At 38.9% G+C, this 15498-nt stretch overlaps 1 protein-coding gene and 1 non-coding gene across 2 annotated transcripts in view; both read left to right on the top strand.

The window, feature by feature from the left end:
• The window catches only part of Erc2 (ELKS/RAB6-interacting/CAST family member 2), an 841184-nt gene that overhangs the window by 308918 nt on the left and 516768 nt on the right, over window positions 1–15498 (top strand).
• On the top strand, window positions 2680–2786 carry LOC127691812 (U6 spliceosomal RNA). The gene has a single exon (XR_007979385.1). It is a non-coding gene; the product is annotated as a U6 spliceosomal RNA (small nuclear RNA).

Genomic DNA, 15498 nt, shown 5'->3' on the forward strand with positions numbered 1-15498 from the left:
TAAAAGCAAAACAAAAGAAAAACCCCTCATTTATTCATATTAATGAGTTCAAGAAGCTAGCTGGGCTTATTGGAGAAGAACTCCATGGTTTTCAAGGAAAAAAATCCAGTTTTTGTCTACTTTAGAAGTTTAGAACATCAAAAGGACACAAAATGACGGTGTCTGCTTTATTTTTCTATTCAAAGTGAACCTTTCATATAAATATGCAGAGGCTGTTAGACTCTCGTGTCCTTTTAAGTCGAATTATTTTATTGCACTTATCTTTCTTTTTTTCTTTTTCTTTTTAAATATAATTCTGATGTATTTCTCAGAAGGTGTGGGAGCTAGTAAATACACTGGATGAATCCTGTCCACAGAACTCTTTATAGACTCTCTCACGGTTCTGTTCATTATTTGGTTTTTTTGTTTGTTTGTTTGGTTTGTTTTTGTTTTTTTTTTAATCAAAGAAACCAGTGAAAACGAAAAATATAATGAAAACATTTTGCATAATAGCACAGCTTTCTAGTTTCTTATGGGCAGTGTGAAGCTTTGTAGAAAGCCTGGCTTCCTCTTGGCTCCCTGGGGCTGGAGCTGAGGGACATCTGGCTGCCCCCCCCTGGGTAAGAGCCTGCTTTTCAGCCAACCCAGGAAGCACCCAGCCCAGGTTATTCTTTACTCAGAATCTCCACAGCCAGGCAGTTTCAACTAGAGTGTTTAGTCTGAATCATGAGGTAAAGGGAGGGAAAGGCTAGCCAGTCTGTGGATGAATAAAACATGAGTGTAAGAACATCCAAGTGACAAGGATCCTGTGACAACTGGTATTCAAAGTGTCCCATTTTTATGGATTCAAAGTTTAATTCTACAAAGAAGCCAACTAAAATGTATTTTCTGATCCCCACACCAACACTGGTTGTAGAGGGTTGAAGTACTAGGATGCTTCTTGGCCAAGGCAGATGCAGGTCTGAACACAGACCTTTCAGTGCTCTCTTCTGTGGCTCAGAGAAACCCAATTTCCTCTTGCTGGAACATTTTCATCTCTAATGAATGATTGACTTCCTGCCCTTTATTCGGGGGCACAGCACTCTAATGGCTTTCTCAGGCCTTGAGGTAGGAGGCAGAGGAGCTTAGGTGTTGGAAGAAGTAATGTTTTCATGTCCCATCCTGTTTCTGCACTAGGCCCTTGGGGCTTGATTCTGACTTGGAGCGGGTGTGAGGCCTCAGTTGAGCCCTCTGCTTTCCAACCCTAAAATAGGAGAAATGGTGCTGTCTCCCTCACTATCAGCAATGACAGGATGCTCTTAAGCCATTCAATAAATAGTGGTGTTTTGTTATGGTTACACTATTGTTGTTTTAAATAGAAGCCGGAGTGAGGCCCCTCAGATACTCTCACAGGGGTTCTAAAGCATGCATGTAAATGTGAGAATCCTTTGAAGGAAAGCAATCTTTCTCATCCATAATGTGTTGTTGTCCTGCCTGCAGACGCTCTTATCTTCCTTGGTGACAAAAGTAGCTTTTGTGGTGTCTATCTCTCTGAGGTGGAAAAGGAATTTGAAGGTCATACTGAGGTCCTCATGGCCACAGCAGAGATTCAGAGAGCACACAGGTCCTGTCTGCCAACACTGACCTCATGGGGATGTGACTGAGTCTCAGCGGGGACATCAGCTGTTCCGTGAAATGAAACTTTATTTTCGTAATCTTCACAGAGATTACAGAGAACAGAATTTCATCCATCTTTGCCTGGAAAATAACTCTGCACTGAGAACTTTGCCAAGAGGAGAAAAACAGAGGAAGAATCTTTTTTTCTCTCTCTCCTCTCTAATTTGATTATCCCAAATTTCTATGTTAAAGACAATTGTCAAAGATATGAAAATGCTTTTTAGGTTCCCTTCTCTTCTAACACTGTCTTCTAAATAATTTGTATAGCATGTGTGATCCTGATAACCAAGAGGGTTTTTTATTTAAGTTTTTACTTTACCTTGGTAAACTTTAAATATATTGTGACTTAATAATGTTAGTGAAAGTGGCGACTGGGGGAAAGGGATCTATAGAAAGGATTCACATCCTAGTTTTTCATCTTCCGAGGGGACACATTCAGTAATTTCTTGCCTTCACAAATTCTTCAAGTTTCTGACAGATATGATAAAATTTAGCAGCTTCAAAAAGTGAATATTGTAGGATATTTTACCATTTGTATAAACTTCTCTTAGCATTGTTAGTAGTCAAAATGTAGAACTCTCTGGAAGGATTACTCTAACAGTTCCAGTATGGTCTCCATTCTGTCATTTGTAACGTGTAAGCTCTGCCAGGCAAACCTCTGCAGACCAGGACCATTACTCCAGATGTTACTCTCCCAGGGACTCCCATTGTGCTGTGGGCTTGGGCTTCACTCCATGCTTGTTCTTTGGTCATCTGAAGACATTTTTTAAGGTTTATGTTCTTTGATAAAGATGTGGTCTTCGGGGCAGCGAATGGAGAAACATTTAGACTATGTGCTCAGCCTATAAAAAAACACTGAGGATCAACTGAAATGTGGAGTCAGTGTAGAAACCTTAGCACTAAAAAGTAAGTTTTTTCTACACTTTGTTGCCCAGAATATTATTTGGATATTTCAAAGAAGGGAGCACTCCCTTTAGATAAGAGCCTCTTGAAGTAAGGATGGTATTTCAGTCATCTCTCCATCCCTATAAAAATTAAATATTTGTGCTTGCTTTGGCAACACATACACTAAAATTGGAATGAAACAGAGAAGATTAGCGTGGCCCCTGAACAAGGATGACACGCAAATTCGTGAAGCATTCCATATTTTTTTTTAAAAAAAATAAATATTCGTTGATAAATGCTGGATGAAAAGAGGATCATATTTCATTTCATTTTATTTTGTGTGTGAGAGAGAGACACAGAGAGGCCGAGAGAGATGGAGCCTGAGACAGAGGACAAGGTTTCATGTCACTTCTTCACTTCATTTTGGAATCAGAGTCTGCCATCACACCTGGAGCTCACTTGTTTGGCCAGACTGACTGACCAGCAAGCTCCAGGTGTCTGCCTTTCTCCACCTCTCTAGCACCAAGATTATAGGCAAGTGTGACTGTGCATAGCTCTTGCATGCATGCTCATGACTGAACTCAGGACTTCATGCTTAAATCCTCTACCTACTCACACGTTTCTAGGGCTCCTGTAACAGATAACTATAACCTTGTGACTTAAAACTTTAGGAAGGTTCTGACTGGAGTCTGGAAACACTGGTCCAGTATCAACAACGGTCCTTTCCCTATAGAGACCACAAAGGGGGGGGGGGGGGTAGTACTCCTTTCCTCACTTAGCTTCCAGAGACTCCGGGTAGTCCTTGCCTTGTACCACATAACTCCCATCTCTTCTTTACTTGCCACTTTTCATCTTCCTTGTCTGTGTCTACTCTCTGTCCCCCACCCATATATAATGCATGTGCCTGTGTGCATACATGTGTGTTATTGCATGTGGAGGCCAAAGGTGTGAACAGGTAGCAGGCTGTGCCTGGGAGTGTGAAGACGTAGGGCTGCATATTCTAGACCCAGTGTCTGTTATATATGGGGAGCACCACTTCTTCATCCTCTGAACTTTCCAAAAAGGCTGGGCGTGGCCTCTGAAGTATCATTCTCTTCTCTCATCTCCTCCTAGCCTTCTCTTTCATGCCTCCATTATGGGCTTCTTTTCTCCTGAAAGGGTCCTGAAGCTACTTCCAGCTGTCTGGAGTGAACTGGTGAGGGGAGATAAACAGAACAAGATTTCCTAAGATACAAGAACACACAGTTTCCTTGCAAGGTTTCCTTGAAGAGCTCACAAAATTTAAGAATAAGGGAGCTGACTCACCAATATATCTAATTCAGTAAAATGTCTTCATCACAGGGAGGGTTTGTAGGGGTAGAGTAATGTGATTGCCTGTATTTTAGGTTCTTTGTTTCCCACAGCTGTGATATACCCAGTAAGAAGAATTTTCAGAGGAAAGGCAAGTGCCCCCTCCCCGAGGCTGTAACCTTTCCCTATAGTTTATATCAGGACTACCATAGTTAAGGTGATTGCCTCTTAAGGGATGCCGATTCTGCATCCTAGATGGGGGTAAAGTTGTCTGGCAGTGTGTTTTCCCCTGTGGTGTCTTTACTCATCCTGTCTCTGTATCTGACTTGTGGTAGAATGGCGGGCTCAGTGTGGTGCATTTGGTTTATCCATCATCAGAAGATGTAGTTTCTAGACATATTTCCCCCCTCTGTCTCAGACTCCGCTTCCTTTAGATTAGTGCTCTCATTTCTGGGCATTTCTTGAGTTTCAGCTAGATAGGATGCTGCCAGCAAACTCCCCCCACCTCCATAAAATTAGTAATTGTTAAAGGTAGAGCCATGGACTGTAGTAGTTTTCTGTCTAAGATGCTCTGATTAAGTGTCTAAATGGGATGCGGAAGTGCTACTGCCAACAGCTGCCCTGAGACTGCACGGACAAGGCGTGCTCCTTAGATGTTTAAGGTCAAGAGTGCTGAGAGGAGCTAACGCTGCTTAGAAGTGACAGTCCCTTAGTCTGTGAGTGGCTTGGTGGTCTCTGCACCACTAATTCATTAACAGCACAGAGTCTTAAAATCACAGACTAACCAGTTGGAGCTGACTTAAGGAGCTCCACCCTCTTATCTTATCCATGTGAAGACACCGTGAACAGTGCGAACTCTCCACTCCCAACTTCGACTCTTTGGGCCGCTCAGTTTTGCTGTCTCCAATAAAATTGAGGGCTGTTTCTGTAGAAGGCACAGTTATCAGAGTAATAGAATATGGCATAATAAATATTCACATTGTCATGAGAGGAGAGAGAGGGAATGAGAATACACCGGATATCATATTTTACATACTTAAATATTCACCGTCTTCACAGTATGATCATGGAAATGTTTCAGCAGCCATACAGGTGAACCCAGAAAGAGATAGCCCTTGGTTTCCCTTTTTAAAATGACAAAAGACCCATGAATGAGACAGCATAACTGGTATAGGTGTGTTCTGCCAAGATTGACAAACTTCCAGATCCCACATAAAGTTATAAAAAAAGAACCAACCCTACAAGATTGCTTACTGATCTTCACACTTGTAGCATGGTGCACACACTTTTGTGGGATATCCACCAGAGGGGACTATCTGGATGTGAGTTTAAAACAATAGAAAGTATTTATATGTCAGCCAGAGACCACAATGTCCATTCTGGATCCCTGTGTAACCCCAAAACTTTCTCAGGGTGAGCTTTTAAACACAGACTAAAAATCCAGGATTGACTTACCTTGTTAGCAAGAACAGTTAGATGGAAACAGAAATACCAAAGCCAAAAAGCAAGGTTAGTCTATTTAGAGACTTTCCTAAAACTATGAGCTTTGATGAAGTTGTTAGTTTTCATTTTGACAGGTGGTGCTGTCTATATGCTTAGTTTTATAGCCTGAATGGTACTTCCATATTGACATCACTGTGATATGGTCCAGGGGCCACTAAGATCTAGTGGCCTGTTACACATTCCTCTTCTCTCCTCTCCTCTCCTCTCCTCTCCTCTCCTCTCCTCTCCTCTCCTCTCCTCTCCTCTCCTCTCCTCTCCTCCCCTCCCCTCCCCTCCCCTCCCCTCCCCTCCCCTCCCCTCCCCTCCCCTCCCCTCCCCTCCCCTCCTCTCCTCTCCTCTCTTCTCTCTCTGTCTCTCTCTCACTCACACACATAACAATAAATAATATTAATAATAACAATAATAACAACAACAATAATATTTTGAAGACCAGAGAGGGTCAGCATTATTACTTTACATTTGTTACACATCATAGAAGTTTCGAATTTTTATACTGACTGCTTTTCTCCTCTGTGGGACTTAGTGTTTTCTTTTTTTTAGCTCTCTGTTTGTTAATATGAGAATGCTTTCAAGTCCCAACAGAGAAAAGATTATTTGCTGTGGCCAAGGTAAATTTTCATAGGGCTACATATAACTGTCTATTTGAAAATCATGTCTGCCCTTCCCTAAGGTCATTGTCCATGGGAGACTCCAGCTTGTCTTAAGTGTAAGGATGTGTTCCTAAGTCTCCCGCATACCCCAATAGATGGCTTAATTGTAAGGGCATGTTCCTAAGTCTCCCACATACCCCAGTAGAATGTATTGCAATGGAGCCCAGTTAACGAAACATTTCCTTTGGTCATATTTGTATCTGAAAGATATTTCTGAACACCTGAGGCCAGGATATGTGATTTTATAATTTTGAAGAATAAATCTGTGAAAGTGATTTCAGAATTAAACATTTGACTAAAGTCAAAATGTTACTGTGTATAAGAATATATACAGAAAGGTTGCATATATGGGGATCCCATTGTGGAGGATGCCCTAATTGATGACATGTTGGGGCATTTGGGACTGGATGACGCATGGGTACCATTTTGTATTTTATATATCTTTTAGTCTATTGTCTTTCTATGTATGTGAGTACATATGTGTCTATCAATATGTAGGACTATATATCAATCTGGATACAACAGCAAATACGAACACACTCATATAGATATGCATAATATATCACGTGTACATGTATATGTTATAATTGTATTTTTATAGCTTGAAAACCTTCAAAGCCTTAATATATTCACTTACAAATACCAACCTGCTTTATGCAGATCTATCATCTATTTATGTATATGCCATTAGCATATTTCTCTAGGGGAACAAGCTTGGAATGAAATGGTTAAGTGATTTCTTGAGAGCTCTGAGCTTGCCTGTATTTTTTACTCTCAGTTCCTCATAGCAGTTGGTAGATGGCTTAGTTCACCAGGAGAAATTGAATGTGTTTATTATTACTTGTATAACTTAGAATAAAGTAGGCATTTAATAACTTCATATTTATCTGTCTTTTAGAAATAATCTATATAAGAAAAGTTCCTTTCTCTTACTCTCATTAGAAACAATGCCCTATGTTCTGGAATAGACATTAGATTTTGCTGTCTTTTACAAAAACTTTGGGCAATTTTTCATTTGCTTTTTCCATGAAGATATTTGAAGTTCATATTTTATTCTTATTAGCCTTTTCATTTATGCTATAAGTCAATATTGGTTAGATCTCTTATATCTAAAAACAAAAAGAAGTACTCATATTTTCTTTCAGCACATCTATAGCTTAATTTTTTTCTGAAAGCATGTTCTTTTATTGAATAAAAGCAAAAACATTTTATGATAAAATTGAAGATTTTCATGGAAAATATTTCTGATAAAATAGAAGAGATATATGGAAAAACACATTATAATTGACTATCTTCATGGAAAATTAAACAGTAAAGTGGTAGACATAAAAAACATTGCTAAATTAATTGAAAAATGAGGTAGAAATATTTTATGATACAATTGAAGATTTAGTGGAAAATATTTCTGATAAAATCATAGAAATATGTAGAGATACAAGTTAAAATTGAAGATTATCATGGAAAATTTTATATAAAATAATGGTAGGCATAAAAGTATTCCTAAGGTGATTAAAAGTGGAATTTTAAATATTTTCTGATAAAGTTGAATTTACATGGAAAATATTTCTGATAAAATTGAAGAAATATATAGAAAATCATGTTAAAATTGAAGATTATCATGAAAATAATGCAGATAAAATGGTAGACATAAAATATTACTAAATTAATTGAAAGAGGAATTACAAACATTTTCTGATAAAATTGAATATTCACATAAAAAATATTTCTGTTAGTCTATGTCTTTCTATTGGGGAATTGAGTCCATTGATGTTTAGAGATATTAAGGAATAGTGATCATTGTTTCCTGTTAGTTTTGATGTTATTTTTATGTTTGTGTGAATATCTTCTTATGAGTTTGTTGGAAGAAATTTACTTTCTTCCTTTTTCTAGGGTGTAGTTGCCCTCCTTGTGTGGGCATTTTCCATCTATTATCCTTTGTAGGGCTGGATTTATGGGAAGATATTGTGTAAATTTGGTTTTATCATAGAATACCTTGGTTTCTCCATCTATGTTGATTGAGAGTTTTGCTGGGTATAGTAGCCTGAGCTGGCATTTGTGTTTTCTTGGGGTCTGTATGAGGTCTGCCCAGGATCTTCTAGTTTTCATGGTCTCTGGTGAGAAGTCTGGTGTAATTCTGATAGGTCTGCCTTTATAAGTTACTTGCCATTTTTCCCTTACTGCTTTTAATATTCTCTCTTTGTTTAGTCTATTTTGTGTTTTGATTATTATGTGCTAGGAGGACTTTCTGGTCTGGTCCAGTCTTGTTTGAGTTCTGTAGGCTTCTTGTATGTTCATGGGCATCTCTTTCTTTTGGTTAGGGAAATTTTCTTCTATAAATTTGTTGAAGATATTTACTGGACCTTTAAGTTGTAACTCTTCACTCTTTTCTGTACCTATAATCCTTAGGTTTGGTCTTCTCATTGTGTTCTAGATTTCCTGGATGTTTTGAGTTATAAACTTTATGCATTTTGTATTTTCTTTGACTATTAAGTCAATGTTTTCTATGGTATCTTCAGCACCTGAGATTCTTTCTTCTATCTCTTGTATTTTGTTGTTGATGCTTGCATCTATGACTCCTGAATTCTTTCCAAGGTTTTCTTTCTCCAGAGAGGTCCTCACTTTGTGATTTCTTTATTGTTTCTACTTCCACTTTTAGATCCTGGATCATTTTTTTCAATTCCTTCACTTGATTGTTTGTGTTTTCCTTTTGTGTTTCCTTTTTAATGGCTTCTGCCTGTTGACCCATGTTCTCCTGTATTTCTTTAAGGGCTTTTTGTATTTCCTCTTTAAGGGCTTTTACCTATTAACCCCGTTTTTCTGTATTTAAGGAGTTATTTAAGTCCTTCTTGAAGCCTTTTATCAGCATCATGACATATGATTTTAAATCTAACTCTTGCTTTTCCTGAGTGTTGGGGTATCTGGGACTTGTTGTGGTGAAAGAACTAGGTTCTGATGTTGCCAAGTAGCCTTAGTTTCTGTTGATAGGGTTCTTGTGCGTGCCTTTTGACATCTGGTTATCTCTGGTGTTAGTTGGTCTTGCTGTCTCTGGCTGGAGCTTGTCCCTCTTATGGGCCTATAAGCCTGTGTCTGTACTCATGGGAGACCAACTCTCTTCCGGCAGGGTTTGTGCACAGAATGCTGTGGAGCTGCCTGACTCCCTGGTGCAAATGGTGGCAGGAAGACTTCTGTCCTAGCTGCTCCACTTACCGTATGCGCTGTGTGCTCCTAGATATTCTCCTCTAGAAACATTGTGGAGATCTCACCTCCATGCTCAGAAGTGAAAGTGCTACTGGGAGATCACTCTCTCCTGGCAGGCTGCACACAGAAGGCTGTGAATTTGCCTGACTCCCTAGTGCAAATGGAGGCAGGAAGACTTCTGTCCCCTATAGCTTAATTTTTTAACTTATAATTCTTTATGTTTACTACATTTTAACAGTAATCTTGATTATGAAGCATGCACACCTACAGTACTATGGACTGTTTTAAAAAACAAATGTTTTATACCTTAGAGAAATATTTGTTTCAAAGAAAAAAAATCCTGTAGCCAGCCAAGAATTGTAATATGTAATATTAATTGCTTGTGATAATTTAGGGCCAGAGACAGACATAACTACTAAGTATGTATTAGCTCTTACTGATCTATAAAACTGAATAAAAAATTAACATTTACATTAATATTAACTGAAGAGGGATATGGATAATGTTTGTTAGACATGAATTCGTACTTGTTATGATTATGATCCCAACTGCACTGGTGGTCTGTGTATTGGAGCACTGTGTCTGAGGTCTGTGTATTGGTGCACTGTGTCTGAGGTCTGTGGATTGGCGCACTGTGCCTGAGGTCTGTGGATTGGCGCACTGTGCTGGCTCGGGTCCCTCTCTAACTACAGTGCTGCCAAGTTCATCTGCTTTCCCCTATGCCCTGTTGTAGCCACTAGGAGTAAAGAAATTAGATGGAGAAATCCTTTTGTCTTTTTTAATTATTATTATTTCACTTCACCACTTAAGAACAAATACAGACATGTACACATGCTCCGGAGTTATGATAGGGCTACATTCCTACAAACCCCATCTTAAGATTAAAATGTTGTTGTTCAAAATTAAAAGTAGATCCAGATGATCCAGCTGTAAAACTTCTGAGGATGCCCTTTGAGAAGTGAACATCGGCACACGATAAAGATGCAAGAACATCCATATTTATTGTTACACTTTCCACAATGGCCACATTGTGAAGATGTTCATCAAAAAATGGATAGTTAAAGAAAACGTGGTGTTCTGACACAATAGAGTTTTATTTGGCCATAAAGAAAAATGAGATCATGTCATCTTGCAGGAAAATAGGTGGAACGAGAGATAAGCAAGTTAAAGAAAACAATAAATTAAGCCAGTCTCAGAAAGGCAAATATTGCATAGTTTTTCTTGTATATGGAATTTAAGGGAGAAAAAAAAGAACATAAACATACAGGGTTCTGTGAGGGATTTGGAAGGACAAAAGGGTGATGGCCAAAGGCATACTCTAGAGAGCTCAATATGATTAAAGTACATGCTGTGTGCCTTACCGTTAACTATTGCTGTGACAAAGTACCATGACCAAAGCAAGGCGGGGAGCAAAGGGTTTATTCAGCTTCCACTTACACCTCATAATTCATCATCAAAGGAAGTCAGGACAGGAACTCAAGTAGGGTAGGAACTTGGAGGCAGGAGCTGATGCAGAGGCCATGGAGGAGTGTGGCTTACTGGCTTATTCCTCATGCCTTTACTCCTCAGCCTGCTTTCTTGTAAAATGTAGCACTATCAGCCCAGGGATGGTACCACCCATAATGGACTGATCCCTCCCCCACCAAACACTAATTAAGAAAATGCCTTATGGGCTTGCCTACAGCCGGATTTTATGGAGGCATTTTCTCAATTAAGGCTCCCTCCTCTCTGATGACTCTAGTTTGTGTCCAGTTAATGCAAAGGTAGCTAGCATGGCATGCTTCTGTGGAAATGTCTCAATGAAACTCCTTAATTTTTGTGATTAGTATAGGCTAAGAAAGCAAATATTATAACTGGGAAACACATTTAATACCTGATTCTACCTAACCTTAGAGCATGGCAACAGTACACTGAGACTGGAAATTGTCACCTGTTGTTGATGCTCAGGGTCATGAGACAGTTTTTGGCTACTATCCGGAAAAGAAGACCAAAGTTCCATGCATGTTTTTTTTTTTTTTTTTAACCAAGCATATATTTATTGGTTCAGCAGAGGGACACTTAAAACTTAAGAGGCAAAAATGATTGAACCATTGTAAGTGGTTGTTGGCTAGAGAATTATTTACATGAAGCAAAATAGATTCCTTTAACTGTTGTGATAATCATAGAAATGATGCTACAACATAAAAATAAGTTGTTTTAAAATCTTACAAAAAATTAAACATTTTTCCAGGAGTCTTCCATAGACACAAATCTTAAGGTATGGGACTTAAACAAGGACAGTGTCTGAATTGTTGTCCATCTATAAACTCTTCAAATATACATTGGGAAGGTACTCATTTGGATTTGTTAATAAAAAAAAAAACTGATCTGAGGAGTCACAAAATTACCACTTAATTTCAGCACTGAATAAATCAGTGATTTAAATTATCAGTGCTTCAGTCATTGTCCTAAGTTTTTTTCAGTGCTGGGTATTGAACCTAGGGTTTTAAGCATGCTAATAGTTCATAATTTTTGTAGCGTATCTAAATAGAATCAAGACTTCAAACTCTTATGGCAAAATAATTTTGTCTTTAGATCAAATGTGCTTTTTTGAGAGAAAATTAATGATACCTCCATTTTCTATAACTGAATAAGGATAGAAGCCTGGAAGATAAGCTTTGAATTGTCAGAAGATACTAAGATTGATACTCCTGCAAATTGGTTTTAAGTATCTGAATTTATAACTATCATCGTGTTGCAAAATAACTTTGATTTTGGAATGGCTCACTTCCTTTCATAGTAATTCAAAACTATGACAGCTCTGGTTTTATAGTGAGCATAAGAACCTGGGAGGTAACTTCAATGAGGTAAGGTTAGTGTTGGAAGTTTTATTAACAGAATTTTAAGTATTAACACATGACTTACAATTCCCATGTGTTTTCAGAAATTTTCTGGAACTGAACTGAACATTAAATTTTGAACTTTGGACTAGTCACTTAAAACTATTTAATTTCAGTGTAAGAAGTAGCCAAAAACCTGAGTAAGAAAACAGTCTTTATAAGGAATTGGCTGGCATATTAACCACATATGATAGGAATGTTGCACTGGCGATAGCAGACACTCACATCCAGCACGGTCATCCTCACTACTGTAGGCGACATGAAGGACTCAGGTATAATTTTTTTGACAGGTAGAGAAGACTCTCATATCATCTTTATAATAATATGAGAGTATAACTTGTGCTATTAATAAGTTAGTGGTTATAACTTTTATAAGCATAGCATGTAGTTGTAAAAATATCAAATATCCCCATACTCTAGATTTCTAAATATTAATTAAGAGAACGGATTACGAAAGATAGGTATACTGTACATTACAAAGTACTCTCCAGTATAGCCACTGCTGTTTCTCTTTGTGCTGCTTGCAGATTTCTATATCTGGTGCAGGATTTCCCACTTATGTTTAAGTGTCAGATGTGGCTGAAAGCTACACAGGGGTGGGAGATTATATGTCCTTCTCCTTCCGTGCCACACCGTGCTGACTGCAGTGGCCAAGAGGAAGATACATATCTCACTGACATTATCCAGCAGGCCTGGAAGGCCTAACTGAGATGACTCAATCTCTTGTCATCTGTCAGCGTGAGAGGCATTTCAATGAAAGGCTGAATGCAGGGAGCTCTTAGAAGAAAGGGGCTTCTGTTGCTTTCTGCTGAGGCAGTGTCCCTCTGCTGAACTTGGTCTCAGTGGCTGCATTTAAATTGTGTGAGTCTGTAAACATGCAAAAGTTGCCCTAATCAGTTTTCTAGAGAAGCATTCCCACAATTCTTAGCTTGCTCCTCCTTGATACACAGCTTCACCTCAGGCTACTTTCTTTATGTCAGTTGTTGTGGGTCATATAGTCCTTCAAGTTCTGGGTGTTTTGAGCCATCATGTACTGTTAGTGTCTACTTCTAACTTCTTTAAAAACAAACAAACAAACAAACAAACAAACAAACAAACAAAACCTCCCCAACCTTTTAATTGATTCTTTGTGAGGACTCTGAAGAAGGAAATGGAAGAAGACCTCAAAAAAATGGGAAAACCTCCCATGCTCATGGATCGGTAGAATCAATATAGTTAAAATGGCCATTTTGCCAAAAGCAATATACAGATTCAATGCAATACCCATCAAAATCCCAACTCAATTCTTCACAGAGTTAGAAAGAGCAATTATCAAATTCATCTGGAACAACAAAAAACCCAGGATAGCTAAAACTATTCTCAGCAACAAAAGAAAGTCTGGGGGAATCAGTATCCCTGACCTCAAGCAATACTACAGAGCAATAGTGTTAAAAACTGCATGGTATTGGTACAGTGACAGGCAGGAGGATCAATGGAACAGGATTGAAGATCCAGAAATGAACCCACACACCTATGGTCACTTGATCCTCGACAAAGAGGCTGAAAACATCCAATGGAAAAAAGATAGCCTTTTCAACAAATGGTGCTGGTTCAACTGGAGGTCAGCATGCAGAAGAATGCGAATTGATCCATCCTTGTCTCCTTGTACTAAGCTCAACTCCAAATGGATCAAGGACCTCCACATAAAGCCAGACACTCTGAAGCTAATAGAAAAGAAACTGGGGAAGACCCTTGAGGACATCGGTACAGGGAGAAAGTTTATGAACAGAACACCAATAGCATATGTGAGTTTCACAATATGCACTCCAATCCCACTCATCTACCAGTCACCTCATATCTATCCTTCATTCTTGCAACCTCACCTTCAAATTCACACACACACACACACACACACACACACACACACACGTGAATGCATGGGCATGTGCACACACAAACACATGCACATACACACGCACATGCACATGCATGAAAGCACACACACATACACACACAGCATAGAAAACATCTTATTGTGAAAGCTGCAATCTGTCCATACATCTTCACTTGCAATGTTTATTGCAATGAGTTAATGGTCTAGTTCCAGGTCTCTGGCTTTTGTAACACCATCAGTATTGGGTCCTCATCAGGACTTCTCCTGGTTATCCTGTTGTTGCCCTGTATCATGAAGATCCTGCAGCTTTGGATCAGCAAGACTGGCTCTTTCACACATCCCAACCATTAGCAAATGATATAGATTTTTGGGATAGGTCAACTCAGAGCCCTGGATCTTGGCCTGGGTGGTAACTGAGTTGTTTAGTGGGTCAGCTCTCCTTTATCTGCACCACTAGAACTCTAGCAATACTCCTGCTAGGCCACCCAATGCCACCATTAGCATGAGGCAGGCTCAGTTCTCCTGCTCTCATACCCTAGAGACCCAGGGAGTTTGCAAGAGCAGAGGGTCAATACCAAGGGACAGGGAGATGTGTGGAATTGGGATGTGTGATATGAAATCTACAGAGTCATATCAAAAGTTAAAAATGTAACAGACTAGTGCTTAGCTGCCCTGTCCTCATCTGCAGTCTTAGAACTGTGCAGTTCAGTAATGCACAGGTATTACCATGTTGTTAAAGAGCCACATTTATAAAACCTAGAATAATGGCTATCCCCAAAACATATCTTCCTATTTCTTGACTAGAGATACAAAGAATACTGACAGAAGGGAGATGAAGAAGCCTGTGTCACAACTGAACACTCAGTAAGAGACAGATATGGTCTCATTAGTATGGCCAGTTTTGTGTAGCATAACTGCCAATGAATAGGTTTTTTTCCTCTTTTCCTCTGAAAGTTAACTTTTGATATAATTAAAAATTTATATGAAAAATTTGAAAAAGTGGTGATCATTATGAGTTAGTTCTTCTTAGAATAAACTAACTAGACTTCAGTGAGACTTATATCAATGGAACCAGAAAGTTCATGTGCTCATAGGTGATCGATCGCTCAGCTCGTAGAGGTCAGTAGTTTCTAATGGTCATAGAACGGAAGCCTGTAGGACCCCTATGTCAAGGTTTGGCCTTGATTTTGAGAGGCGTTCTTGAAAGAAAGGTATTTCAGAACAGTAAAAAACAACAACTTGAAGTCAATTGTGCGGTACAAACTCGCAGCTTGTTTTCTGCTCAAGACAGCTTTCTCTGGAGCTCTCCAGACAGTTCCTCTAGATAGCTTATCGTTCACAGTCTAAGGCGCAGTTTTTATTTACTTATCAATTCAGTCATTTACTACAAGTTACCTTTTGGTTATCCCATGAATCAGTATTCCATGGCCACAACCCTCTGATTCTTAGAAAAAGACAGCAAATATATATTTTTTAACATTGCAACTGAATTCAGAGCTCTGCCTGCCTTTGTAAGCACAAACAATAAATCTAGCTGTGTGAGATTCTATCCCAAGATTACCATTCTGACCACATCTGGTCCAGG

The sequence above is a fragment of the Apodemus sylvaticus genome, chromosome 8 (assembly GCF_947179515.1).
Source record: "Apodemus sylvaticus chromosome 8, mApoSyl1.1, whole genome shotgun sequence".
NCBI classification, from domain to species: domain Eukaryota; kingdom Metazoa; phylum Chordata; class Mammalia; order Rodentia; family Muridae; genus Apodemus; species Apodemus sylvaticus.